Genomic DNA, 25,719 nt, shown 5'->3' with positions numbered 1-25,719 from the left:
GTTGGACTTTGTTAAATGGCTCTGTAGTCATATCAGTCCCACCTATGTTTCCATAGATTTGAACACATCTGATGGTCATTTAAGTATATCAATAATCATGTGATACAAATGCATTTTCATTATGGAAAGTTGACTTTTGTGCAGACTCCAACACACACTACCAAGCCTGTGCCATTTAAGTGGTACATGTGTACTGAGATATCAGACATGTGTGCATGCTATAAACTAGGTACTCACAATCAACCACAACATGTATGTTATGACTGTCTAATACAATGGCATACAACTGTGTAGTAGTGTTGCAGTTAGGCAATGATCCTAGTGAGCCAAGTGAGCCTTTGTACTGTGTGACTATTTATGCCCTCAGACACATGGTTGCATGTTTTGGCTCAGCTTTACAGTGCCCCACTATGCTCAGTCCAATGTGCACATGCATCAGGCCTCTGACTTTTTCAAGAGTCAATGTAGCCTCAACAGTGGGGCTAGCGGGTGGGCGTGGATCTAGCCTCCTCATTATAGCTCTTCAGCAGAGCAATGTGCAGTCTCCTGCAGACTGACACATGTACATTTGTGATCATATGGCCAGGTATTTTAATTTTCCTTTGGGTATATGATTTTAGGCTTGCCCTATCATGTACAGAGGACTGGCCACTTGTTCATGAGGTGCATGTCTCATCATTTGGCATGGACTGACAGACATGGTAATATATTCTTAGTAATTTCCATTTTGCAGCTTGGTTAGGGCCTGTATCTCTAGTGTAACTTGTAATTTTCGCATGACCCAGGGGATAGATGATGTCATCCGTCACTGCCTTCTGTCAGAATACTATGCTTTGGGCAACTTCAACGTTGTTGTTGTAGCAAACGTGAGTGGGTTATGTACTGACCTAGCCATCCTCTCTGATATATGTTGGGTGATCACATGGTGACATTGTTGTTTTGCACAGTCAGTATTGGTTTATGTGTGTACCTTCTCCATAATTTACGGCATATCCTGTTTGGAATAGACTAGGTCCTACATTGCTGGCATTCTTAAGGCTGCTCACACTTTGAATACATCTTCTACTGCAACATTGTCCAGCCATACATGGACAGGATGCAACGTGTGATTTGGGTAATTTGGAGATGTACACATCTTCTACTACTGGATTCATGATAGTTTCCGTCCCATTTCCAGGCTTTGTGAGATTACATGACTTCCACACACACATGACAGTACACCTGCCACAGCACTAGTGTAGTCTCCAAGTGACCTCCCCATGTTGTATCTCCAAGTATCTGTAGGATTTTCTCACCTGTCCTTCCATATCCTTTGGAGTACATGTGTTTGCACTAAATTCAGCATTTCACAACCTATGTCACTGTCACCATGAGCGTATCTTGTTAGTGAGCTGTATTATTTTGTGGCCACCTGCAACTTATCTGTCTCCTCCTTCTGACATCCATTTTAGGATGGGTCTGTGACATGTTTGGACATTGCTAGAGATACTTGCACATCCTACACCTGAGTGGCATGTTGGGAACCTAGACATTTTAGGGACTTTTGTCACTATTGGTAACTTTCTCTTAGTCAGGCATGTGAGTGTCAATGAGAGACTTGTTTTCATATGTGGTGTGTGATGGGATCATACAGTCTATTCTGGGTAACCTTGCTGACACATGTCAGCCAATGTAGGAAATTTTAAACCCTTTCCTACCTAGGCCATACACCCATACAACAGCCTTACCAAGTATATCCGGATTAGCTACATGCATGTGTCAAGGCAGCAGATTTGTGTGATGAGTGTGTTAGAATTTACATAAGGAATGATACAGACTCTACCTACATTTCATCCGGACATTATTTTGGTGGTGCATTCTCCCATTTTAAAGTTAAATCCTGGCTCTGGGCCATATGTATGGAGATTGGATCAGCACCCATTGCTGCGTCACTTGTCTAGCAATCCTTATCGCTCTCCACAGCCAACATGTGTGTGCTATATATGAGGTACAGCACACCATGTGGCAGGGTTGGGCTCAATGGTGGTGCTGGAATGTAATGCCATTGATATACGGTACAGTCTTTGGCTCAAACTTTGGTTCCTAACGTGAAAGGTCAATGAAGCTCCATTAATACCAATGGTCTCCCCCCCCTTGTCACACATGCTCACTGCTGGTATAGCAGCTATCTGCCTGAGATGTGACACAGTTCAGTTCCTAGCTTTCTAATGCACCATTTGGAAACAGCCACCACCTTATGTACGCCCCCCCTTGCATTCATCTTGCCAGGCATGATGATGATTTGGGGGAAGGGGTAGCAATTTGCACAACGGCCACTTAGCACTACATATGTTTTGTGGTGCATGGATGTAGGTCTACGAGAACTACATGGCCGTGAATTATGTGACACTGATGTGTGGCATGGAGGCGCTCAACCCTCTTATATTACAACTTATGTTCTAACCATCTTTGTTACTGTTGTGTTTCTTTCCTGCTCTCTGAGGTATGAGCAACAGGCCAATGCTATATGCAGTGGAGAAAGAGGTGACCATTGACATTCTGGTGTAAAATGATTTATTGATGATAATTACAAAGTGATATTATTTGTACAATGTCTAGGTGTAGACGTTCTGTACTATTTGTTGTCTCTTGCAAACTGCAGCAGCAGTGTTTTGTTGTCCCCCTCCAACTGCAATGCACCATTGTCATCCTCATTCTCATTGGGGACACCTACAAATTAATCCCAGGGAACATTGATCCGTATACATATGTGATGCAATATGTGATGCAAGATTGCACATAGAAGTATCATCTTGCATACCAGCCATGGTGCACACATCTGGCTTCCTCCTGTCAGGGCCAGCACCTGAACCTAGACTTCAGAAGCTCAAGTGTCTTCTCCACTACATTTTGTGTCCTGTTGTGCCCTTCATTGTATGCCCGCTCTTCCACCGTTATCAATTTGCCAGAAGGAGTCATCACTGAGAGAACATGTGTTGGTAATGCATATTTGAGGTTTTGTATATTTCATGGCAGATGTCAGTTTTCGGTGTAGTGGTCACTCCAACTTGCTTCTGGTATTGTGTGTGTTCCTGTTTTGTAGTATGGTTTCATTGATTTGTGTTGATGGACATTACTATCATGGGTTGTGGCTCAGGGACCTGGTGATTGTCAAAATAATCCAAACAGACAGTTCAAACGTGCCAAATGTGTTGTGTTGCCCTTATTTGAAGTTGTGTCCTATTGTTAGTGGGACCTACCACCTCCTTGCACCACAATACTGTCATTTGTTTTGACACCATGGTAGCCCTACAAGCCAAACTCAGGCCTCCGTGTTACAATGTGGCACTACGAATGCAGTGCAACACTTTGTGACCCTTTGTGGCAGATGATGGCTGTGCCAGCCAACCTCTGTACAAGGGTGTGATTCACACAATTGGAGAAGAAGCAAAATAGGTACAGTGAAATCTCCAAGTTCCTATACATGATTTCTCACAGACACTTCAACACATGCATGCTGCACGAGTTGGGAGGAGGAACACCATATTTTTTAATGGGTCCGTATGGACAGTGCATGAAGGGTCAGGTTTAATGTCAATACTCCTACAAAGTTCTACTATGGCATCCATTATCTTTACAGTATTGCACCTACTGTGCACCATGGTAGCCCGTTACTTGAATATGGTGCACACATGGTGGCGTTACGGGGCGCTAAGGGGCACATGTGAAGTGGACCTGGACTAAGTGCAGCACCACTTCTCTTTAATCTGCCCCATGTTCCTTCATGGCTGGTGATGTTGTATTCCTATGTGTGCGGCACAATGCAGCAGCCGGTTGAAGGTGTTCACTACAGGTACGTCAGGTAGTGTGTAAGTGATATGTAGTTGGTCATGGCAACACTTGTGTGGCATTTGATATAGTACACCATGACAAATGTGTGGATGTGCCTCTGTGTGACTTTCTTTACATTGACATGGCCAATGCTATTCACATAGCTGAGCTATTCATTGTTTGGTGTAATTAGTTGTGGTTTGGGCCCAGCTTCTGTATGCAAAAGGGACATAGCTCAACCTGTCCTTCACGAGGTGTGCCAGTCAGGTTGTGGCTGCATTATGTACATATGTGTGTAAGTGAAGTGCAATGAATGCAGTGTAGTGTGGCATGTGGCATATGTGTTGTTTTCTGTACATCTGTGTTCCAATGGCCATGCGGTTTACTATGGTGTATGTCTTGTTTGTCCTACAAGTTTTGTGTGTTGTCTGTGTACAGGTTAGTATGGTGGCTTACCTACGGTTAGACCATTACCATATTACCCATCCTGGATCTGCTAGTTAATGGTGGAATGCCGGAATATGTAAGCATCATGGACGTTGCTGGGATATTTGGCTAGAATGTTTGTGAAGAGCCCACATTGGCCTTCACATTTATCAAATGGGTGTATTTGCAGTTCCTATAGAGGTGTTCCGTTGCAGCAGGTGGCACAAGTTGGACATGGGTGCAGTCCATTGCACCCAGCACATGTGGGAAGGCAGCCATTAGGTAGAAACATTGGTTGGTCTCCTGCTGCAGTGGCTGGGTGTTGGTGAAGCAGATGTGGTGGGGATTCTGGTGCATCCAGAACCCTTGATAGGAAGGCCGAGAAGAATGGCTAGGAGATACCAGCCACTTGTGTTGAATGATCTTGACATCAGCATATAGAGAACAGCGAGAGGGTTGGCCATGGGTAGTATAATAGTTGGAGTTTCCACCCTTGCAGTGATATCTGGAGCTATGTGGTGCATCAGGCATACAATGGACTCCCGCTTCAGACAGTAGGTTCTGATGATATAGTGTTACCTGAGCGAAAGGATGGTTGTGCGCTGTCAGAATATTCTCTCCTACCTTCTGCACTGCCTTTGTGGATGCTGTGGTGGTGTTTGGGGTTGCTGAGGTGGTGCTAGAGGGACCTGTTGTTGTTGCTGTCCTCTGTGGCATGTGCCAAGCTTGAGCATTAACAGTTCTATATTGTCCAGGAGGTTGCCAATGCTCCTTCTGTGTGTTTTTCCAAGTAGTGGTGTGTGGGTCTCGTTTTGACAGCTGGTCTGACCAGGCATTAAAATGTGGCGCAAATCAGGCTTTGTGTCATTTTTTGAGACCAATTCCTTCCTGTGAATCGTTTTAGCATCGGTCAGTAAATATAGGGCTAGAAGGCTAGTGTCATTTTTTGGAAGGAAATGCCTACCTCGCATATCATTGTTGCTAAACGACGCAAGGTGGGTTGGCGCTCCCAAAAACTGACGCCAACTCTGACATTTTGATGCTAGACAAGTCTACCATCAAAATATAAATATGGAGGTAGGTTTGCACTGCTTTTGCATTAAAAAAAATGACGCAAAGGCAGCACAATCTTTTCATAAATATGAGCCTGTATGCCTATGCACTAGACTGTAAGTGCCCCCACTCTGGAGCATTCATATGTGTGCATAGTGGGACTTGGTTCATTTTACACATCAGGTGTGTAGTGAATGCTCCTCATAATGCAGCCTGTATTCTAGAGCCTACAGCCTGCACCACCCACCGTGGTCTGCGGCATTGAGAATTGTTGAGGTGTTGGGAGGGTGGCCATGTGGCTATGAGGAGCCAGCCACATCTGTGGACAAGCTTCTGCAGGATTATAGAAGTAGACTGGTGAGTTTGTGGTAGCACTAAGGGCCGTATTTATAGGCCCCTAGCACCAAAGGAGCTAAGCATTGCAGCGTAATTTCAAGGTGGCGTTAAACCATTTTTTGTGGCTTACCGCCACCCTGCAAATATGGCCCCTTCCCACACAGCACTGTGCACGGAAGGTGCGTGCAATGGGTGTTGCTGTGGGCGAGCCACAGCAACACCCATTGCATTTTGACGCTGCCTCAGATTTGTGAAATTTTGTAAACCTGAGGCGCCGCCAAAATCTAACGGCACCCCCAGGGGTGGCGTTAGCAGAGCGCAACAAGGAGGAATACTTTTACTCATCCTCATTTTTTTGCTTTTTCTATGCATGCTGCATTTTGCTGCACGCATAGAAAGAGTAAAATTCCAGAAATTATTGTTTCCTGCACATAAACAATCATTTGAAAATGACACTTTGGCAGTTCTCTTCACTAGTGATTATTTGTGTGCAGGATGCCTGCGTTGGCCCTGGTAGTAAAATGTAGCGCCAGCTCAGGGGGAAACGCAGGGGCGCACCGTTTTCACTTAAATACTGTGCATCCCTGGGTTTCTAAAGTGACGCAGTGCGGCGCTGCCACTTTTCCATAAATCTGGCCCTAAATTAGTTAATAAGTTTCCTAAAGCCATCAGACACCTTCAGAGAGGAGGCCAGCTATCTCTATTATGATGCAGTGGGAGTATAAAAATGAGGAGGTTGGCTATGTCTGGTGTAATGCAGAGGGGAGTTTCATGTCATCTGTATTCTGCACCCTCCTCTACTACTTCCTAATAAATCACACCTTCTCTTTTCCTCCACAAACAACAGTCACATCAACATATTAAAAATAGATGGTTACATTTTATGGGAGCTCCTTTGCTTGCTTTTGCTTGCCACTTAAGTACTTCATTGTGTTCCTTTCATGACATTGCACGACCGCTTTGTTTTCATGATCAATATAAGTCAAGTGTTGCAAGGCCTGCTGTAGCTCGGGAAAAGGTAATTAGAAGAGTGGAATGTTGGGAGCTCTATTGAAAACAATGTAGTGCTCCGGGCTTTGAATGGCCGGTAGAAGCCCAGAGCCCCAACTTTCCAATGTTGCCGTTCACAGCTGTTGCTCAATTTCAATCCTCTCGGGCTATGTGAGGCCTTTGTTTTATTTATTAGAACATTCTGCACTCTAGTGACAGAACATTCTAATAGCCTTATAGCCCTCCATAGCTGGGCTATACCAGCATTAAACTCCAACAACCTTGCTAAAGGCCCTCGCCTTCGACTTGGGCCTTTAACAATAGGGCAGGCATTTAATGGCCGGAATTTCCCACTACGGTGCTTTCGGGCTACAATCAAGTCTCTGAGGCTTGTCTCTGAGGCTTCCTGGAGTAAACCTTGGAGTAACCTTGAGGTGATCTCTGGCACAATCTATCAATGAAAGAGGGAGAGCATGACGAGCAATATATAATTGGGTGCATTTCAGGAGACATTCTTTGCTGTCAACCCAACAGGGGTGGGCAAAGGGGACAACAGAGGAGACAGACCCATCACCAGAAGTTACACCATGGGTACCTCCATCAGAGCAGGCCCATCACAGACCCCATGTCATGCCTCACCTAGCATCCCTGTTCGGGTTCAGCACTTTATTCATGTTTTTACCTGAAGCGAGGCCTCGAGGAACCTCCTTCCAACCAACACGGTTTGGAAAATTCTTCTGGGACCCCTTATATCAATGAAAAAATCCCATCAGCTATTGCAAAGTCAGAACTGAAATTTGGAAAATTGCTGCCAAATTTGAAATTCCACATTCCTCTACTGTTGCTGCTTTCCCTACATGTTATCAGAGGTCCCAGTTACTATGTTCATCTCATGAGCAACAAAATAGTTTCTCAATCGCTCTTATTTCACCTCCTCACTCTGCATGGTAGACTTTAGAGGGAAATAGTAAAAGAAGAGAAGACTGGAGAAAGCATGGTCAGGACTCAGAAGGAATAAAAAGAAGGTGACATTGGTACCTGTGTTCCCACTCTGATCAACTGCAGCTGCACAGAACCACTATTGTTCTGTACTTTTTTTTAACAAGTGGGCATTTAATAAAGCTGAAAGCATACATGGGTCATTGATGGAGCAAGCATATAGGATACAGGAATAAAGTTGTACATTAGCCGCAGGTGGCAAAGAAAGAGATCATCACTGTTGAGCGTATTATCTGTACAGCACTGCACTTGGTTCCTTGAGTTTCTAATGATCGCCAAACTTGTCCTGTGTAACCCTGCTGGTTGATGCAGAGTCTGTGTATATTATTTGATGAGAACCTACTACTAATAGTCTAGAAAAGTGCCAAACAGGGGCTTGAACCATGGAACAATATATCCGAGGAGCTAATCTAGCATCTCCTGCAGTCAAGGCACTGTGCCTCCACTTTTCCCGAGACATATCAAGGTGTGGGGCGGATCCTAGCCATAAAGGAGAGGATAATAGTATCATTGCCATGGTCCCATGCCTGGAGGAGGAAGCACAGAAGAGGAAAGGAAAGCATACTGGTCAGATCCGATGTGACGTGTCCATTGCGTTCATGTAGTGTGGGTGAGAATGCAGCCACTAATACCACAGTCTCAAGAGTTTAGTAGAGATGCAATCCTTCAGGGGGGCCTGTCACCTGTATGTGCTACCATTTTTTCTAAGTAAGTGTCCCAGGCATCCCATTGCAGAGTTTTCCCTTGACTTATTATTAGCGAATGCCAGGTTGTGACATCAGCAGTCGCCAATTTGGACAGATTTCTCATCCAAAGCTGTGTAGGGGGGTGGCCAAGGATTTCCAGCCCATGGCTATGTGACATTTTGCAAGAAAATAGCCTAGCTCAATAAAGTATACAGCATATTTATTCTTTTGTGTGTATGAAGCATGGCAGTGGGTGACATTTGAGCTGATTATATGTGTGCCAGCACCACTTGGAAGTCTTGCTCAGACAACCTGAGGTTTACGGCGACCCGCACAGCCCCCTAAATCTCTTTGCATGATCGTCTGCTAAGGGCTGGGGAAGTTGGAGAGCCAACCCACTGGCCACTGTACTTGAGCTGTCACATAGTATAGCTCATAACTGAATGCTCCTAAGCCTCCGTCCTCAAGTGGAGCGTGTAATTTATGAAGTGTCACTCTCTATCAACTGTGCTCAAGGATCAAGTCAGAGAGAACAGAATCCAGGTCTCTGATAAGCAGCACTTGGATAAGTAAATGGAAATAGCAGAGAAATGGTACAGTAATCTGGCTAGTGCCATCATTTTAGCTACTGTCACTCTGTTCATAGTTGACAGTGGCAGGGATCCAAAGAATGCCAATGAGCCGCATAAACTAGCCACTACCACCCATAGGTTCACCTGTACAAGGTCATCTTTGGAATGGTAGATTTACCCCCAAGTATCCAGAAGCGTTGGGTTGCCATTCAACAGTCAAGGGAGGTAATGCCTTCCACTGCGATTGTTTGAGTTTCTGAATGGGGAACATGCAGGATTTTTCCCAGTTCAGTCATAGTCCTGAGGCCTTTCCAAATTCTTCTAGTGCCTCCATCACCTGTGGGAGGCCTCTCTTCACATCCCTCAGGTATACCAATGCATCATCTGCATAAAGTGGAATATCTTCCCAGTTGCAGGCCATGCAGACAAACAATCACCACGAGGGGCTCCAGAGGCAGGGCAACCATGACAAGCTACCGTGGACATCATTGTCTGGTGCTAATGTGCACTCTGAATGCAGTAGAGGTTTCCCTGCCATGCAACCCCAGGCCACTGGAGTCATATAAAGCAGATGAATCCAGCCTGATCTTTCTGGGCCATGCCCCTTTCTCTTCAACACTTTCATTAGTTAGGGCCATCCCAAAGTATCAAAGGCTTTCTCTATGTTAAGAGGTAGGGCTTTTGTGTGGTAGGTTTGCTAGACAGTTTTCTTCTGAAAGACAGAAGAGGTGTTTTAAGTTTAAGAATGTGTTCTTCCCCGGAATAAAACCGTTCTGGTTGTAGTGGACTAGGGTGAGTGGACACTGTAGCAGCCTGTTGGCAATGACCTTCCCTATGATTTTATAATCTGTGTTCAGAAGTGTCTGTGGCCTGTATGAGAGCACTTCTAGCGGGTCCCATCCTGGCTTAGGCAAGACTACGACCATTGCCTCAAGCATGGATGCCAGTGGAGTGCCCTTGTCTCTGGCCAGTTTGTACAACTGGGAATGTTGTGGAGAAAGAGGCATTTTATATGTGGAGTAGAACTCCACTGGGGATCCATCCATGACAGGAGTTCTGTTGCATGCTATCTAGTCGGTGGCAAAGCAGATTTCAGCAATCAAGAACAGTTTGTATAAAATGTGAGGTTGTACAGGATCGAGTCTTGGTATAAACAGTCTATCAAGATATTCCTACAAGCGAGGTCCGCCTTTTCCACTGCTTCTTCATAGAGGAAGTTATAGTAGTCAAATAAGACTTCAATAATGTCAGTCTGCATGTTAAGCATTTTCCCTGCTGGATACCTAATGAGATTAAGTTGCGATTTAGGGTCTTCTGACCTCAGAAGCCATGTCAAAACCCTTCCCGCTTTGTCCCCTTCTGCAGGTTGCCTATCCACATATTCCACATAATCCAATTTCCCGAGTCTGGCCTATAGCATCCTATTCTGTCTCCTAAAGGGGCGGTGTCCCCATCGTTTCCTGCATCCATCCTCACCCGCACCTCGGCTTCTTGTATGGCATATTCAAGGTTGAGGATCTGTGTAGTTTTACACCCTATAAAGTCTTTATATCCAGGCCCCATAAGACAGCTTTAAATGCATCCCACTCCACCCTGGTGTGTGAGGCAGTCCCCCCATTTTCCTCAAAATAATTAGTGATGTGTGAGTCTATAGTGTCATGGAAGACTCTATCCTGCTGTGCTGGTGTGAACTATTTCCAGGTAGGAACCTGCTCTCGACACTTGTCCCACTGTTTGTCATTCTTAGGGGACTGTGGTTGGACAGTGTACGACCTAAGTATTCAGAGGCTAAGACTTATGGTGCCATTTTGACTTACATAGGAGGTCAATTCTGTTATGCAATTGATAGACTGGTAAGAAGAGTGAGTACTCCCTTGTGGTGGGGTGCATGGAGTGTCAATTGTAATGCTTATGTCTGTGGGCCAGACATTCTCTGAAGGCGTGTGCAGTTCTGGTTGCCGGTGTGCCCTGAAGGGGGAAAAGGATCTGTTAAAGGAGGTGTGGTAGAGGGTATTGAAATTCCCAACCCATAAACTCGGTGCCATCAAGTCATGCAACAGTGTGGGATGTAAGTTTGCTAAAAATTGTTGTTGGTTGGTTGCAATGGGGGGGTTCTTTGACAAAAAGTGGTTGAAAAAAGCATGTGGTTGCAATATATGCCCTTCCCATCAAGTCGGTGAAGAGGGACCCCACTCTCCGCCCCTGCCTTCTAGAGGCAATGTTCTTTAGAAACCAGGATACCAGCCAGATCTGAAACCAGGATGCTGTACCCAAGGTCACATCACTCGATCCAACATCATTGAAGTGAGATCAGTACCTGATCACAGCTCTGCCAGAATGTTGTCCAGAGTAAAGGCTAGCTCCCATTTGGGGGAGTCAACTGTGGGCTGGGAGATCTCAAAGTCACGCTGTGTTGAGAATCCAGCTCCCTGACAGCCAGGGGGAACTCCTGTGCTGCTTGTTCGTTTGTGTACTTGCCCCTGAGTAGTCGGCAACAATCATCATTGCGATCATTGGTGTCTCCAGTCCATGTCTGGTTGTGCATCTGAGGATGTGGGGGAAACCCCATTTGACTTCACCCACTCCGAGGTGTCCATCAATGACATGAAGAAGAGGGTGGTGTTAGTGTCCACCATGTGTATTTTAGCTGAGAACATGGGGGAATATTGCAGTCCGAGCAGCTGGAGTTTATTTTTAACTGACATGATGAAGCCACATAGTCACTGTACCTCCTCATTATAACCCGGATAAAAGATCACCAACTCAAATATCAATCTGCCAAGGGCCCTTGGTTCCTGCAACTTGTAAGATTTTTTCACAATCCTGACAGTTGAAGAGGCAATCTACCACCAACCTCGGTGGTGATCCCAGGGGAGGACCTCTATCTGATACTCTGGGGACCCTCTCTACAGAGAAGAATGTAGATCTTTTACTGTCCATACAGTATGGAGTAGCCAGACCACTAAGAATAGTTCCATCTTAGGGCCTTCTGTCCCCTCTGGGAGTTTCACCACTCGGATGGTGTATGCTCCACCTTGGCGCTCAGTAGAAAAAAGCTTCTGTTTGCAGGGCTTTCATGTAAGACGGCATATTCAACAGAGTGGGGTGCATCCTAATCAGAGTAGGCTTGTTGACTTTCACCATGTCTCTGATGTTGGAATGGTCAGCCCCTAAGAGCACCATATCTAATATCAGAACATTCAAGTAAGGTTCCAGGGTGGTGTTCACATCCTTAATGGCTCGTAGTAATTTGTGCAATCTCTCTGCTTGTGCCCATGTGGAGAATGGAGAAGGGCCATATACTGCCTCCATCAGATGGGGGTAGAGCGGGCAGAACTCCTACATCTGAGCCACATTTAGGGTGTTGTTGTTTTACCATCATCGTGGTATGAAGACTTGGGAGAGATGGGAAATGTCAGCACCAAATATTAGCCCCAGTCATCTCCTACAGTCCAAAGCCAACTATAAAGGAGAAAGCCTGCCACTCAGTGTCACACAGGTCTACAGCAGCAAGTTCTCCTTGTCCGCACCTGGACTTCTCTGTGATCCACATCCACCAGCTGGTTATTGAGTCCGTTGTGCGTGCTGTGGTTCTAAGAGAGTATAGTTGTGGTGGGTTTGTTGGGAAGACCACCCTCTCCGTGTATGCCGGGGGCAGCTCAATCCCAGAGCCCAGGTCTTCGATTTGTAGCAATAAACAGGAGGCACAAGGCCAATTGCCTTGTTTGCCTTAATTTGGGGTGGTGGGGTAGTAAGACCTGTGTTGAGGAGCAGCCCCCCATGAGCTAAGCCGATACAGTTACAGTGGGGAAAGCCATCTCACTCCCATCTGTGCACCCCCTCTATTACTTCTGCTGCTGCCCTGTTCGGGTGCTAGTGGTTGGGATAGACGGGTTTACGCAGCAGTCCATTGGGTTTCGACATGCTCAATCCATCATGGGGCAGCAGTAAAAATGACCAGCCTTAGTGGGGACCAGGGTAGCACAGAAAAGCCGTCTTCTTTCCCTCTCGCAGTGGAGTGCCGGATGTCCATCCAAATGAAGTGTGGCACCAATGGTCGCCTGCTGCGGCAACCCGAAACAGCTGCAGGGGTCCACAGTAATGCAAGGGACCGAGGCTCTGACCCATACAGGCTGTGATACTCAGTCAATACAGTTTGTTGTATCTGCTAGTTTATGAACTAACACTGGTCTTGCAGGATGCCAATACGGTGCACCGTGCTCCTTGTTAAAATCATTGTCCAGCAGGAACACAAGTGGACAGGAAAGGAACAGTAGACTTGCCATAGTTGCTTTACTCATGAGAAATGTGAGTTGCAGTGTCTTAAATATTGGTTTTAATTCATTAATTGGGCCTAAAGACGGAGGAATAAAGTTCATGGAGCCACCAAAACGTTGGGTGGATCGATACAATAACTTTTTTTTGTATTTTTATTGTGAACAGTTCTTTTCTATGTTATTTTTAGGCCAAATTAGTTTGATGATATATCAGGTCCAATGGATAATGAACAATATTAACAAATGTCACTAGTATTTTGTGTGTTTTTTATTAAATATTTATGAGGTTCTAAATATTGTGGTTGCAGCATAATTGGTTTTTGTTTGAGAGTGAAGTTATATATGTTGTTCTTGTGTTGATAATTAAGCTTCTGGATTTTAACAAGGGGTTACTCTCTAAACTGTTGATGGCAAATTGGGCATGCACCACAGACTGCAAATCTGAACATGTACCGTGGGAGAATTTATGGCGCATTGTAGTCATTCTAGGCACAATGTTGACCGCGGCAGGTGAAATAATTGTGGTAGTATAAAAGTGGCAATTCTTTATATGCTCTTGGCATTCTTGGCACAAATTATATCATCATGCACAGGCCCCGTACAACCACTTTAAATGCGTCCCACTCCACCTTGGTGTTTGAGGTAGCCACTAATTTTCCTCAAAATAATTAGTGATGTGTGCGCCTATAATGTAATGGAAGGCTCTAACCAGATTGGAATGGCATAATAGCAGTATTGGTTCACATTTTTATAACATTATCACTACTGCTTTCTGAGGCATCAGCCTGTAAGAATGGAACAACCTGTCATTCATAAAGCCATCTATTCATTTTATCACATATTCAACCATCTGTCCACGCACTCATCCATTTATTATCCATGCACTCAGTCAACGAGTCAATCATCCATCCATTTATTAATAAATCTATTAAACTACTGACTAATCCTCACAATCTCTCGCCAACTCATCCATATAGCAACTCACACAAACTCACCACTCATTGATGAAGCACTTATAGTAAGCAACGGCCAGACCAGCAGGCTTTGTCAATGCTCGCTTCTCAAATGCTCTGGCAAGGGTTGCTTTCTAAACAAGTTGTCAGTAAGTATTAATTCAGTTTCTGAGCCGTACACCTACAGCGCTTTCACATCTGTAATTGAAAGCAGCTGCTCTTCCGGCTATCGCTTTTCACTGACTGTGTTTGTTTCCGAGGTCAAGGCAAGAGGAGGCAGGGTTGCTGGGAGGCATGAAAGCACAGTCTGTCTATCTATGCAGACAAGGATGAAAGCAGGGAACGGGGAAGGATGTGGCCTGTTTGTGTTAAACTTCTTCAAAGGGGTCGTTCTCAGTAGCTCAGCTATGTGAGACCCCTGAGGTATGAATAGTGATCTGCCTATCCCCCACCCCCATCCTCTCAACATCTCGTTTACGTGTGTCCAATTGCTTCATATTGCTGTGTGGTTGCTATGTTGGGATGCTTTGTTGTTATGGTAATAATTTGCTATTGTGGGACCTTAGCACAGACTGTTGCTGCCAAATTCCATGGAGCGGCTCAGAATATAAATGAACAGTTCTCAGAGAAAGCTGCGTACTGTGTTTTTTGTCTCATCTATTTCTCTGTTCGATTTGCATCGGATTAGCATATCTTTCGGAGACTGACTCACTCACCAAGTACGTCACGTGGAGAAAAGACGCTATGCATAAATTACCGAAACTGCACGTTAAAGAATCTAAATGTTTCGATACAGAGCGGCCAAATGTCTCTCTGTCTCTCATACACAGTACACAGACTGAATAGAACAGAGGTCAGAGTGTCCTTGTCATTATGGGGCTTTCTCTCGGCCCTGGTATTTTGAGCAAAACACACTAAAACCTGCTGGGACTTGTCGTTTAAAAAATGTTTTCATTAAAAGAATAGGTCTAAAGAGCTACACCAAATTTAAACATGTTGGATGTAAAAACAGGGCTGGCTCAAAGTTACCTTCATGACGTGGACCCACTAGCATATGTGCAACACAACAGATAGAGCCCTGAGGAAAACCAAAACTGGTGCCCTCACTCCATGCAGAAATACTACTCCCTTCCACCGTTTGCGATGAAGGAAAGACTCTCATAAAATGCCCCTGTTCCCATCACTTCTTTACGTGAATCACCCATAGGTGAGATCATGCAAGGCACCAAGCTCGAAGACACCGACCCATAAGTAGTTACCTTTGACTCAGATGCCTAGTAAAAAAAGCCTTCAATGCATTTACTGAAACCGACATGTGTCAATTCCATAATCTCTTTTTTGGTACTCCTAAATTCATGTTAAATTTGTTAACAAAGGGACCATGGCCATGATACTATTTGTGTGAGTTGCAGCGCAGCAGCGCCATGGATGTCATTTACGGGTCGCCAGGGATTACAGCTGCAACAACTGGCTTGCATTTGCTACCACTGGCACTGCCTTTGTGAGCCCTGCCCTAAGAGGTGGCAAATTTAGTGCCAGGAACACAATTGCAGCTGTCCTTATGGATGTCAATTGTAGTGCACTCTCTTTTTTCCCTTTCTGTCAGTTTTTTTTTTATCAGACAAATAGTGAATGATAACATATTCACTATTAGTATAATAAAAATGGAGTACAATTAGCTGGATTTATAAGTGCGTGAGTGTGTGTGTGTGTGTGGGAGTGAAAGTGGAGATTAAAGGGCATGCAATGTAATTTCTGCTACCCCTGGCATTTGGGTGAATTGACGTCCATGAGTGGCACTCCAGCCCTGCAATGCAACAGTGCTTAATTTGTAAATAAAAACGTGCCCTGCCCAAAGTTCTGCTGTGAAACACCCGGCTGCTGGAAATAAATGAACAAACACAGAACATTGAGGCACCCTAATCCTAAAGCCATCTCGGGCCTCTTTAATCCATTTACAGTAATTCCCTGACCATTTGCTCACCCTTGCAGCTTTCTTTCTCCCTTATGGCGCTTTTCCGTTTTTCTCTGCCTTTCCTATATGTCAGTGGTCTTCAAACTTTTCTATGCCGTGCCCCCCAGTAAAAAACAAAATCTTCAGGGCCTTCCTCCAAATTTTCCACAATTAATCTAATAAATTGGCAATATTTAAATAGATCTAACCGTATTTAAACAATGCAGTTAAGTTGTGTTAGTGTTTTAAAACTGCAATCAAATACATTATACCAAAAGTACTGCTCTGGCTCAGGCGGGCCTCACTAACATGTAATAGTGTCCACATTGTTATTGTTAGGGTTGGGGTGGGGGTTTTCAAAAGTATTTGGAGTCTCCTCTCTTTTGACACATACTCGCAGCTTGGATATCAATGACAAAACATATTAGTATTGGCCCATTACAAAGCGATTTATTGCTGCTCATTTCTTTCAGCTTAAACAAAGCCCTGTTATCAACATGATGCTTATTTTGGCCAGGGCCAGGCGCCCCTCCCCTGGGATCAGTCGAGGCCCCCTTAGAAGGGCCCACCCCCAAGTTTGAAGAACCCTGCTATATGTGATTCTTGCTCGCAGTAAATGCCCGATGCAGAAAAATAAGTGCCGGCTCTCAAAAATAAGTGCTGGTGCCCCGCACCGGAAACCACTGATTCAAATTAAGCACCAAACTCACACTACAGTAGTGTTTTTGTCCCCTTCATGCCCATTGATCGGACCCTCGGGGCAGGTTCTGTAGTCAGAGGCTCAGAGGTGTGGAATCTCCAACTCAATGGCCAAGCTGTCAGATCTCTGTGGTGACCAGTGCACTGCCGCAGTGCTGGTCTCACAATGGCTGACAAGTCTATAAATTTTGTCAAGCTGATGGGACAGTGAGGGGGCACTACAGAGCGGCAGGACAGTTGGTCACCATGTTGGCTTTGGCCTAACCCCTTCGGCTCCGGAGGAGACAGCGTAGGTGCTCGGTGACAGGCAGCCTAGTGCATGGATGTCATTTAGGGGTCGCCAGGGGTCGCCGCTGCGACCCCTAGCTTGCCTTATGCGTCCCTGGAACTCTCTTTGTGACCCTTAGCCTCAGAGGTGGCAAAATCAGTGCCAGGAACACATAAGTGACTTTGGACTCCTTATTTTCTGTGCATTTTCACTATACTAACTGAATAATAGTCAGTTATTCAGTATTAGTGTAATAAAAAATGGACCAAAATTACCTGGACTGGACCTTTGACGGCGGCTAAGGTAAATAAAAAATGCATTTAAATGTATGTTGTGTGTGCTTGTGGGTGAGAGGATATTTATGTGAGAGACAGTGCATGTGAGTGAGTGAATGTAATTGAATGGGAGAACGTGGTGTTATGCTTGCAACTCCTGTTTGCTTGCAAATATGTTTGCTTGCATATTAAAGGTAATTCTTGTCATTTAACGGCAGCCTGTGGTATAAAAATGGTGCTGGAATACTTGAGGCAATTTGTAGCCTGACAGACACCTGTGACAAAATCCAGGTGGCGCATGGGAGGTTATTCTTGGAATAAGGAGCATCCATGGTAAAATACTGTTTTGCCATACTAGAGGTAATGCTGGTAATAGTACATTGGAGGTATTTCTTGTCACAAATGAGGACAGCCTGACATATGGGAGGAGGGCAACCATGCCAAATGCTGGCCATGACATATTATGGCCGTTTTTTTACAATATATCATATATAAATGGTATAAATGGAAACATTTTGGCACTGGAATATTGGGGCACCCATGGCACATGATGAATCCAGGACAAAATGCTGTTCCTGGTACAATGGAGATAATTTTGGACATATGGTGATATCCATTGCACGTTTCGGAAGAAATGTGGGCTATTCCTAGGCAGCATCAGGTTTCATTGGCTTGGCACACCATGAAAGGATTTGAAAATTTAATGAGTGCCATTTCAAAGACTATGACGTTTTAGCAAATGTATTAGAAAATTTGAAAAAACCATTATATTACCACATTTGTGTAACAATTATCTTGGGCGAGGAGGTATAACCTGTAAGTAGTGGCCTGGCTTTGTGGCTTTGCTTGCTCACTGCAATACAGGGTAAAATATACTTTCCAGAAATTTCAAAGCTCAAATCAGCATAGGTGGTATCTAAAATAGGTGTTTCTTATGGCATTATGATTAAGGTCAAATGACGAGTTCCTTGGGAAAAAAATGTCAGGATCAAGGATCATATGATGTCACTTCCTGTGAAGTCATTAGGGTCAAAGGGAATGTGATGTCACTTCCACTCCCCCTGGCATTTTTATGAATTGACACCCATGGCCTGCCTAGTGGTGAGGAGTCTTGCAGGAAGCTGGTGAAATGGGTGTGCCTGCCCGAAGGGTTTCCTCTGGATTGCCCTGGCAACGGTGTACAGGCTCATGCCAGCATTGGGTGGACTGCGGGCATTGCTCCGGGGTACTCCCTTCAAGCACTGTCAATTATCAGAAACTGGGCAGATGTGCATAAAAAGCACCAAAAAAGATGATCTTTGTGAAAAATGATAAGTAAGTACTTGGCACAATAAACAGACATCTGGGAGAGTGCTGACTCTGTGGATGGGTGCTTCAGAGCTTTGACCATTGGAAATAGGGGGCACTTATGAATATCACATGGGTGGCCTGTCCTTAAGCAATTCTGGCAGCCTGGGGTTTCATAGTGCAATGGGAATTAAAGTGATGCCAATGCCTTATAAATGCAGCTCCAACAGAGAACCACATTACAACTCAGCCACCAGTTGAATGCTGTATTAGAAGTGTTTCACAAACTGATCAAGATTGTGAAATCCAGCTCAAATCAACTCCAACCTCGTGAAGAAGCACAGAAAATGCATCCTCAGGCTGTCCCAGTGCACATTCTGCCCTCATACTCAAGGGCTACAAGAATACATTTGACTTTACCCTTACGAAGTTCCTAGATAATAAAATCACACTTGTGGGAAAGATTGATGATGTTGCAATTGATGTTGCCCTACTTCAAGCAAGAAACTTCTTGAAAGAGTAACAGAAAATGTGTTTAATCTGTCCTGAAAGACTTGCTCTCGGGTGTGTAGAACCTTACTTGAATTGAAAATAATGGGAAGGGGCACTCTCATAGCAATAATGTGAGTCTGATCGGGGTTTGAGAAAACTCAGATGTCCCTGCTTCAGAATAATTAATAGAACAAAGGTCATTGCCAAATGTGTTCAATTGTGTTGAATGGGGTTAACACCCAATCCCATGCCAAGCATGGCCTCAGGCTATGCATGATGCAGGGTTGCCTGCCCAAGAAGGCCACAGGCCAGGCTTGCCCCCATCCCCACACCACGCAAGCCTGCCCTTGACGTGTTGCGCACAGGGCCTATCTACAGGCCAGCCCCTGCACCCAACCTCATACTCTGCACGCCTGTGCACAGGGGTTGCACATAGGGCTTTCCAGCAGGGCAGGCCCTGCATCCAGCTCCATGCTACACACAGCCTAGTTACCAAAGTAACTAAAACTTGCTCCCTTGCCGTGCACTGCTTATACCAGCACATATTTCATCACTCATGACATGTTTAATGACTGCATTAATAACACCACTGATGACATCTGAATTTACATCATTTATGATAACACTGTGCATGACAGGGGTGTGGGGATTAGTTACTTCAAGGCACCAGTTGTAGTTATTTCCGTTAACTGTAACTGGTGACTTTCAGTGGTTTTATCAGTGTAAATTGTAATGTTGTAAATGACATTTTCACCTAACTATGAATTCACTTTCACCTTTGTTGTTTCAGTGAATTACTTTTTGTTAATGTACCTTAAGGTGTTACTACCATATCAATTATAATGACACTTTAATCTCTGTTTATTCAGTATATATTCTCAATTAAAAGGCTTAATAAAGCAAAGGTTACAGGGACGTTATCGTTACTTGAAATAACTCTAACTATAACTACTGAATTTCTCGGGTTTTGTACAAGTAAGTTATAGGCTAGTCAAAGAATGTTTTTTCTTGGAAAGGAACATGGTCATAACTATACATACTGGCAAGATATATATATATATATATATATATATATATTTTTTTTTTTTTGTGCTTAACAAAACCACCCTTCCCTGAAACTCCTTCTTCCCCAAGTGGCGCATGCTTGGGTTTGAGATCCGTACCAAATCCACAAGTACAGCCACTGATTTCAGACAAAAGCCATACTCACTCCAGTAGTTGATGTATTAGCACTCAAATGGTTTGGTAAGCAACTGATCACGAGGTAGCTATAATCAATGACAAAGGACATTATGGGGGTCATTCTGACACTGGCCGCCAGGGCCACCGACCACGGGAGCACCGCCAACAGGCTGGCGGTGCTCCCACGAGCATTCTGACCGCGGCGGTTCAGCCGCGGTCAGAAGCGGAAAGTCGGCAATCTCCCGCCGACTTTCCGCTGCTCGGGGGAATCCTCCATGGCGGCGGAGCGCGCTCCGCCGCCATGGGGATTCAGACACCCCCTACCGCCATCCTGTTCATGGCGGGAAACCCGCCATGAACAGGATGGCGGTAGGGGGTGCCGCGGGGCCCCCGTAAGAGGGCCCGCAAAGTATTTCAGTGTCTGCCTTGCAGACACTGAAATACGCGACGGGTGCAACTGCACCCGTCGCACCCCTGCAACTACGCCGGCTCAATTCTGAGCCGGCGTCCTCGTTGCAGGGGCATTTCCTCTGGGCCGGCGGGCGCTCTTTTGGAGAGCGCCCGCCGGCCCAGAGGAAATGTCTGAATGGCCGCCGCGGTCTTCTGACCGCGGTGCGGTCATTTGGCGGCGGTACCTTGGCGGACGGCCTCCGCCGTCCGCCAAGGTCAGAATCAGGGCCAATATGTGTGCCCTACTCACCAAACATAGATAAAGCACTACGAGATGTATGATCTAATTTAGCGCATCACAGCTGGGGTCAACTTAAACAATGTCAGTACATCAAAGTACAATCCCTCGCTTGTGCTGACTGGATATTACCCTATCTACTTATGCTTTTCAGACCATAATAACATACTCAAGTGGGGATAACACTTTGTTCATAATTAGCCATTACACATATCTGTTTACATGGCTATGTATGTACTTAAGGAAGGAACATTAATAAAGCATCTTCAATAAAACTCCAGTTCAACAAAGTAAATCATTATTTCTAACTCATGCAGAATGGACTGAACATGGTTGTAGCTTTTTCTCCTACTAGAACAATGTCACCATATCCTATATTTTCCAAGTGGGCATACCGGTTTGTCAACAGTCGACACATACATAGGCCTGTTTGGATGGCTATATATAAACTTCAAACAAATGTTGGTATTTTACGAAATAAAATTATTTTCTCAGTGAAACTTCATAATTCAAACTGTTTCACAAAAGAGTTTTTATTTCTCATTTTGAAACAGTGTTTGAATTCTGAAATTTCATTGGGAATATCATTCTGAAGCGGTAAAAAAAAGATATATGAAGGTAGATTAAGGATACCCTAACCCCTACGCGTCATGGGTGGGACCCAAAGAGACCCCCCTGTGGACAAAAAAAAAACAAATGGCAAAGATGCCGCAATCCCTTGGGAATTCTATTGAAACTGAAAAAAAATAGGGAGGCGGACCTGTGTGGCCATGCAGCCTTCCTCCCAAAGCCTTGAGAGGTCCGTAGAGTTCACCCTTAGGGCCAACATTTAAGTAAATGGGGCGGGGCTGCACTGTCCCCTGACCTAGAGCTTGAAAAGGTCCCAGGGAGCCCACCCACGGGGCAGAATCCTTAAAGGCAAGGGGCTGTGTGGCTCCCATTTCTGTACCATTAATGGCCCTGGGGACCCCTTCCCAGGGTGCCACATTACAGGCTATATCCCAGGGAGCCCACCCCCCAGACGTAACAGTTTCTTAGCCTGCAGCGGTGCGGGCCTGGAAACCTATGTTTGCTCTCGCTTGGCGGGAGCATTTTTAAATCTCCTGACAAGTAGGAGCCAACACCAACTCTGCTCCCAGTGGGTGGAAGCTTCAAAAATGTTTCAGCCCACTGGGAGCAGACTTTTCCTGTGTTTCCCTGCCTGCAGTGAAGCAGGCAGGGAAACAGGTGAAAATATTGTTACCTGCCTACAAGGACCAGTATTAGGAGCTGCTACCTGCAGGCGGAAGCAATGCCAGCTCCTGCTGAATGTGGGGACCACTGAGGCTGCAGGGCTTGGGGATCCCCAGACACTCTAATGCCATTGTGGTGGGTCCTTGGTTGGGCACCAGGGCACCCACCTTTTGTTGTGCCGGGAAGTCTGCCCGGGGAGTGGTGATGCATGCCCCCTTGCCACAAAAACTGCACTGAGCCCCAGGGGATGGGATCTCTGATATCAAAATTTCCCCAGGGAGGAGGGCGTGTTCTACCTGTTAGGGAAACTATTTTCCCAACCCTCCTCAGAGTGACACAAAGAAAACACAAACACCAGGCAAGGATCCGGAATAGATGAAGTGTTTGTTGAGGTACCAAGGTTTATTGGCAGGCAAAGGCAGAAGGCAGACACACATCCCATTGTAGGTCTTACAAGCAAGCAACTTCTGCCCTGAAGCATATTTCAGGCAGTTATATATGTTAATAAGTGTTGTCACAGCAAAACCCCAAAAGGGGACATAGTCCAAACATGGGCTCACATATACAAAAGAAATGCTGCATATAAAAACTTCAACTCAACAGAGTAAAACTATACATAATGCAGTGTGAGCATGAGCAAGTGAAAAGACAACAGGTGGACCCTAAGTAAAAGGTGGCTGGGTTGCTGACTGGCTGAACTTAAAATATGAGACTGAGCTAAACTTAGCAACGTGGCTTGGAGAGGTATGTTTGCACAGGTGGCATAGGTGTCAGAGAGGTTAGCAGGGAAGACTTGAGGCAGTGCTAAAATAGTAATGTGGATGAGTGGAATCGTTCTGTGAATGAGAGGAGCAAGCATCTTGGTAAGAGAAAAGAATAAATAGCTTACTGGGATTCAGATAATGGAGGAGAGAATTGGAACTAAAGTATCATATCTCTAGGTACATGCATGGCGATATATATATGTATATATATTATATTTTCTCCAACACGCCCTACCTTAATAAATAATGCCAGGTGCCAGCAGATGGGGTCTCTGGGGCCGAAATTGGCCAGGGAAGGGTGACCATGTGCCACCCTTTCATAATAAATTATTCTAGACCCCGTGGAATGGGGCTCTCGGGCCAAAATCAGGTGGGGTCTGTTGTTTTAGTCACATATAGATCAACATTGTGACATCAAAGGTAGCAACCATTTCTCTGCTGCACCACTGCATTTTTCAGGTCAATCCCACACAGCTTAACAACTATCCTGGCATAACCTTGTGCACTGTCGAGGATGCTGCAGATGATATCACACTGTCGCTGGGCTCCAATTGGGAGCTGAAGAAAGGATTCACCCCTTGGCTTCTCCACTAGGGAAGGTCAGCTTACCACATCTTCGTGACCTGAGAGCTGCTCCAATAACTGGAGAACTCTGGCAGCCCCGCTCAGGAGATAGAGGCTGTTCTGCTGGTTCTGGGGTGTGGGCCACATGCAGCTTGACTTCTCTGAGCAGGATCAGAAGTGACAGGTGCTCGTGCTGAGGGCACTCGCTAAAACACTGAACCTGTCAGTGTTGCAGGAGCAGGTAAGACTTGTACCGGTCCTTTTGGGCCCCAGGTGACTCTCTGCTAACAGTGTTGCAGCACCCCTAGACATTTTTGACTAATTTCTGAAGAGTCAAAGGGGAATTCTTAAGTGTGGCCTATTTGTGAGTATTTTCTGGATGCGGCCACCAGTGAATAGGGAATAACCCTGAACACATTACAAGGAAGAGGGTGGGACAGGGATTTGACTGACATCTACTGGATCCCAGACCTCAAGGGGATTGTTTTGTTGCTTCTGAAAATCATTATTCCTTTGCATGTGTTAGATATAAAATATTTATTTTCTTATAAAAGCAAATATTTGACTGAACGTTGTTTTATTCTTTGTACTTTTTAAACTTTTAGTTGTGAGTCGTGTTCACTTACATGTATCTACACTTTCCGCTGAGGGAGCCTTTGACTACTTCTTCACAGCTACAACAGAGTGTCAAGTGCAGAAGGGGTACCTGGCCCAGTTGCTCTGGATCCATAGTATGTCGGGCCCCAGGACTACAGTAGTAAGAGGCCTCAACCTCCACAGGTAGGACTCAGTAGCCCCTGAGAGCCACGTGGCCCATTAAAAGGGGTTCTGAGATATATATATGTATATATACGTATATTCAATAAAAAAATAAAGTTTAAAGATCTGTTATAGTTAGGAAAACTTGATTATTTTTATACAAAAGAAATTAAGCTACACAAACATTAGAAATTCTAAAGTTATATCTTTTACATAAAGTTAAAAATTAAACCCCGGGCAAAACTTACTATAACATGCAGACCTCTGTTCACAGTGCGAACTTACTAGGCCAACTAAATTAACTGTACTTCATCCTGCTACCAAGACATTAGTTCTAATAAATGATGTTGTTTTAGATGTTGTAAGTGTTGCTATGAATGCTATGATCTAATGTTATATAAGTGATGTAATACGAAAGGCTATAAGCTGTGCATAGTAGCAGAGCAAGTCTAGTGCATGTGGTTCCTGTTAATTCACTTTGTGACCATTTTTCCATCTTTATCTTCCTCATTCTTTTCATGTTTGTGTGTTTTTCTCCCTCTAGCTCTGGGGAAATGTCTGATCGGGAAAAATAAGTACAGGTTCCCAAAAACGAGTGGCAGTGATCCCCACTGGCAAACAAGATAAGCATTGGATCTGACTCATAATTAAGATTGCAGGTTTTATGGTATTTATTGTTTGAGATTTCAGTTTGTAGTTATTTTTTTATTCAAGGTATCCACATGTAAATCTTTCTGTGTGGGGGGGGTAACAACAAAGCAGCTGGCATTTTTCCTCTTTCAATCTTATACAAAATATTCATATATTTTCCGCAAATATATTAGTTTGCATACAGTAGTTCAACCTAAACAAGTTTGGGATAGCCCTTTCGTCACAACTGATTAAAGTGTGAGCCAAGGCTTATGTTGACGTAAAGCCCATAGGGCCACCCTCTATCGTGAGCAGGTAGAGATTGCATTTTCTTTACTTTTTCATATTTATTGTAGTCTGCCTTTGATGCAGACATCGTCTGTCTTTATCTTTTAAACAGCCTGTGAAAGTGTCAAATAACTCAGGCAATGACAGTGACACAGATAAGACACCTGATGCACAGATAATGACATCAATAAGAACATCTGATGCATCACCAATCTTGGGCAAGTGCCTTGTTATCTCTATTTCAAGATCAGACATGAACAATAACTTAAACAATGTAGCCTGAATTGATGTGTTTACCTAATATTTTTATAAGAATGTGTCCAAGGCTAGGGGGTTATTACAACTTTGGAGGAGGTGTTAATCCGTCCCAAATGTGACAGATACACCACCAGCCGTATTACGAGTTCCATAGGAAATAATGGACTCGTAATATGGCTGGTGGTATATCCGTCACTTTACCGTCACTTTTGGGACGGATTAACACCTCCTCCAAAGTTGTAATAACCCCCTAGATTCTTGAAGGACATAGGTTAT

Source organism: Pleurodeles waltl, chromosome 6 (assembly GCF_031143425.1).
Source record: "Pleurodeles waltl isolate 20211129_DDA chromosome 6, aPleWal1.hap1.20221129, whole genome shotgun sequence".
NCBI lineage: Eukaryota > Metazoa > Chordata > Amphibia > Caudata > Salamandridae > Pleurodeles > Pleurodeles waltl.
Note: the sequence above shows the minus strand (reverse complement) of the source record.